This window comes from Suncus etruscus, chromosome X (assembly GCF_024139225.1).
Source record: "Suncus etruscus isolate mSunEtr1 chromosome X, mSunEtr1.pri.cur, whole genome shotgun sequence".
In the NCBI taxonomy this organism is placed as follows: Eukaryota; Metazoa; Chordata; class Mammalia; order Eulipotyphla; family Soricidae; genus Suncus; species Suncus etruscus.
Genome location: NC_064868.1, coordinates 46,761,687 through 46,767,082, shown reverse-complemented (window position 1 = coordinate 46,767,082; position 5,396 = coordinate 46,761,687). Strand labels below are relative to the sequence as shown.

General features: G+C 36.3%; 1 non-coding gene across 1 annotated transcript; it reads right to left on the bottom strand.

Moving 5' to 3' along the window:
- Nucleotides 1-5,033: 5,033 nt before the first annotated feature.
- LOC125999790 (small nucleolar RNA SNORA51) lies at nt 5,034-5,166 on the bottom strand. Its single transcript, XR_007492260.1, has one exon. It is a non-coding gene; the product is annotated as a small nucleolar RNA SNORA51 (small nucleolar RNA).
- Nucleotides 5,167-5,396: the final 230 nt, after the last annotated feature.

The following is a 5,396-nucleotide window of genomic DNA, read 5'->3' as shown; positions in this document are numbered from 1 at the left end:
TATTTTTCGATAGATGTTTATCATGTTATCTTTTTGTAGGAGTTTGATTTGTTTGTTGGATCTGCCATGTTTGAACATAGACCCTTCATTTATTCTAAGGCTGGTTTTAAGTATGTAAAGTTTCTAAGAAGGTAGTTGTTTATTCATTAAGCTGTGTACTTTTTTCTTCAAACCTGACTATAAGTCTTGAAAAAGCATTTGTTTTGGTATGTTTTGTCAATCATTTAGCCAATGAATACCTCCACAACACGTAGAAAAACACACAATACAAGTGCAACAATGGGGAAATAATGCAGGCCAGCACCAGGTATAGCGAAAGAAGATGACAACTCTGATGACCCAGAAATGGCCAAACACCTAATTAGTCTCTCAGATATGGAGTTTAGAGAAGATATATGGAGTATGTTCACAGAACTCAAAGAAAGCATAGATCGAGTTGAACAGAACACTAATAAGAACCAAGAAATATGAAGACAGAAATCAGAAAACTTCAATATTAAATAACAGATAAAATAACAGTTTTGAAAAACTCAGTAGACAAATTGAAAAAACTCAATGGAAAACCACACCAGAAGGGTAACAGCAGCTGAGGAAAGAATTAGTGAGCTGGAAGATGTTATGCATAACAATTCCATACAGCAGAAGAGATTGGAAAAAGCCTTAACGCAGATGTTCAGATAATAAAAAAATTTCTCAAAGAATGTGAACAGATAAAAATAGAAGTCTTTGATAAGCTCAACATAAACTTAAGAATAATTGGAATCCCAGAGATTCAGGAAGAAAATCTTAAGGAAGAATCAACAGTAAGAACATCACTAAAAAGAAACTACCAGAGCTAAAGAATACATGCGAAAAAACCCTACATGCCTGAAGAGTACCAACTGAAAGAGACCCCAGGAAAAACACCCAAGACACATCCTAGTCACAATGGCGAATCCCACAGATAGAGACAGAATATTGAAAGCAGCAAGATAAAAAGGGAAATTATATTCAAGGGAGCATCCTTGAGGTTTACAGCAGACCTGTTCAAAAAAAAAAAAACAATCAAGGCCATAAGGCAGTGGTGGGAAATAGTGACAAAACTCAATAAAATAAATGTTTTGCCTAGAATACTGCACCCAGCAAAACTCACTTTCAGGTTTGAAGGGAGTATACATGGCTTCACAGATAAACAACAGCTCAGAAACTTTAAGGCAAGACTGACCAACAGACACACCAAACTTCTACACAAAGTTGACACTAAATTCCCAACAATTCTTACTATCAATGTCAATTTGACTAAATGCACCAGTTAAGAGACTCAGAGTGGCTAAGTGGATCAAAAACTCAATCCAATCTTCTGCTGCCTACAAGAAACACACCTGAATAGTCAGAAAAAAACATAGACTCAAAATAAAAGGCTGGAAGAAAATCAACCAAGCAAACAACAACCAAAAAAAGCTGAACTAGCCAAAGTAATATCAGATGAAACAAACTTTATACTCAGAAAAGTTGTAAGGGAAAAAGATGGATATTTTGTATTAATCAAGGGATATGTACAGCAGGAAGAAATCACTCTCCTAAACATATACGTAAGGAATGATGGGTCAGAAAAATATGTAATAAAATTGTTGACAAATATGGCAAAAGATATCAATAAAATCACAATAATTGTGAGAGACCTCAACATGGATTTGTCAACACTTCATAGGTCAACCAGACTGAAACCCAAGAAAAATATACTAGACCTGAAAAAGAAAAATGAAAGAAAGACCTACTAGATATATATAGGACACTCCACTCCCAGACCTAGATACACAATCTTCTCCAATGTACCTGGGCCATTCTCCAGGATAGACTACATGCTCGCACATAAAACATGCCTACATAATATCAAGAGGATAGAAATTTTGCAGGATACCTCTGCTGACCACAAGGCTCTGAAATTATATGTGAACTACAAAGGGACACAAAAGAAAAATTTTAACACCTGGAAATTAAACAGCCTAATACTGAACAACCAGTGGGTCTGATATGAAATTAAAGAGGAAAACAAAAATTTCCTGGACACAAATGACAATAAAGACACAAACTATTGGAACCTATGGGACACAGAAAAAGAGGTACTGAGAGGAAAATTTACAGCTTTGCAAGCAAACATCAGGAAGGAAGAAGGAGCATACCAAAATAACTTAATAACGCAGCTCATAGAAATAGAAAGTGATCAACAAAAAGAACCAAAATAGGGAGACAGAAGCATATAATAAAGCTGAGAGCAGAAATCAACGAAGTTGAACCCCCCCCAAAAAAAAATTCAAGAGATCAACAAAATCAAAACTTGGTTCTTTGAAAAAATAGAAAAGATTGATAGACCACTGGCAAAACTAACAAAGAAAGAGAAAGAGAAACTTGATAACTCGTATTAGAAATGAAAAGAGGGAGATCACTACCAATATTACAGAGATTCAAAGGGTAATCAGAAACTACTTTGAGAAACTCTATGCCACAAAACATGAGAAGCTGGAAGAAATGGATAAATTCTTGGACTCTTATAACCTTCCACACTTGAATAAAAAAGATTTAACATGTATAAACATCCCCAGAATTATTGAGGAAATTAAAACTGTAATAAAATGTCTTCCCAAAAACAAAAGCCCAGGACCAGATGAATTTACTAATAAATTCTTTCAAATCTTTCAAGAGGAACTACTACCAATCCTAGCAAGACTATTTCATGAAAACGAAAAAAATGGGAGCACTTCCAAATAGCTTTTATGAAGCCAACATCACCTTGATACCTAAACCAGACAGAGTTGCTACCAGAAAAGGAAATTGCAGACCAATATCCCTGATGAACACAGATGCAAAGATCCTCAACAAAATCCTGGCAGATAGGATTCAATGCCTCATTAGAAAGATAATCCACTATGATCAGTTGATTTCATCCCAGGAATGCAAGGATGTCTTAACATCCGTAAATCTATCAACATAATACACAACATCAACAACATACAATAAAAATTACATGATCATATCAATAGACGCAGAGAAAACATTTGATAAGGTCCAACACCCATTCTTGATCAAAACTCTCAGCAACATGGGAATGAAAGGAACCTTTCTCAATATAGTTAAGGAGATCTACCACAAGCCAATGGCAAAAATTATCCTCAATGGAGAAAAACTAAAAGCCTTTCCTCTAAATTCTGGTACAAGACAAGCTGTCCTCTCTCACCACTCCTATTCAACATAGCACTGGAACTACTTGCTATAGTGATTAGGCAAGAAAACGATATCAAGGGATTCCAGATAGAAAAGGAAGAAGTCAAACTCTCACTATTTTCAGATGACATGGTACTCTACCTAGAAAATCCTAAAGACTACCAAAAAGCTCCTACAAAAAATAGAATCATATAGCAAGGTGGCAGGCTACAAAATTTACACACAAAAATTAACAGTCTTTTTATACTCCAATAATAATAGGGAAAACATGGACATTATGAAAAAAACGCATTCACATCAGTGCCACACAAACTCAAATATCTTGGAGTCAACTTTACTAAAGATGTGAAGGACCTATACAAAGGAAACTATAAAACCCTGCTCCAGGAAATAAGAGAGGACACGCAGAAATGTAAACACATATCCTGCTAATGGATTAGCAGGATTAATATCATTAAAATGGCAATACTCCCCAAAGCATTGTACAGATTTAATTAGATCCCTCTAAAGATACCCATGACATTCTTCAAAGAAGGGGATTAAACACTTCTAAAATTCGTTTGGAACAATAAACACCCTCGAATAGCTATAGCATTCCTTTGGAAAAGAAATATGGGATGCATTTCTTTCCCTAATTTTCAACTGTACTACAAAGCAATAGTAATCAAAACAGCATGATATTGGAATAAAGCCAGACCAACAGATCAATGGAATTGGTTTGAGTAGTCAGAGAATGCTACCCAAACATACAATCACCTAATCTTTGAGAAAAGGAGCAAGAAATCCTAAATGGAGCAAGGAAAGCTGTTCAGCAAGTGGTGTTGGCACAACTGGTTAGCCACTTGCATAAAAGCAAACTCAGACTCCCAGCAAATACCATGCACAAAGGTAAAATCCAATGTATTAAAGACCTAATATCAGACCTAAAACCATAAGGTCTAAAGAAAAACATGTAGATAAAACTCTCCATGCCATTGAGACTAAAGGCACCTTTAAGAAGGAAATAGCACTCTCCAAACAAGTGGAAGCATAGATAAACAGATGGGAATATATTAAGTTGAGAAGCTTCTGAACCTCAAAGGAAACAGTGCCCAGGATACAAGAGCCACCCACTGAGTTGGAGAAACTATTCACCCATACCCATCAGATAAGGGACTAATACCCAAAATATATAAGGCACTGAAAGTACTTTACAAGAAAAAAATCTAATCCCATCAAAAAAATTGGAGAAGAAATGGTCAGACACTTTGACAAAGCAGAAATACAAATGGCCAAATGGCACATGAAAAGATGCTCCACATCACTAATCATCAGAGAATTGCAAATCAAAACAACTATGAGCTACCATCTTATGCCACAGGTGTTGGCACACATCACAAAGAATGAGAACAAGCAGTGCTGTAGGAGATGTGGAGAGAAAGGAACTCTTGTTCACTGCAGGTGGTAATGCTGTTTAGTCCAATCTTATAGAAAGCAATATGGAGATTCATCCAAAAACTGTAAATTGAGCTCCCATACAATCCAGCTATATTACTCCTAGGGATATACCCTAGGAACACAAAAATACAATACAAAAATCCCTTTCTCACACCTATATTCATTGAAGCGCTATATATAATAGCCAGACTCTGGAAACAACCAAGATGCCCTTCAACAAATGCATGGCTAAGGAAACTGTGGTACATATACACATTGGAATATTATGCAGCTGTCAAGAGAGAAGAATTCATGAAATTTTCTTATACATGGATGTACATGAATCTACTATGCTGAGCGAAATAAATCAGAGGGAGAGATATAGAAGCACAATACTCTCCCTCATCTATGGGTTTTTTTGTCTCCCAATTCACAATACAGACCAGGCAAAGGGTCGGGGTTGAGGTGTATATGGGGTGCATTTACTGTACCTCCTCTTTCTATACAGTCAGTGTAAAGAATACAGCCTGTGGTAAGAATTGGGAGGCCTTATCTTTTCTTTTCATTTTTTTTCGATTCCCATGACCAATATCATAAGTATCCTTCCTCCCCACCCCACACAGGCCTGTACTCTAGACAGGCTTTCTACTTCCCTCATTCATTCACATTTTGTTATGATAGATCTCAGTGTAAATATTTCTGTGACTGCACTAAAAGATCCCTGTGGTGAGATTTATGTCAGGAGCTGGACACTGCAGTTCTCCTCTATTTTGTCTCTG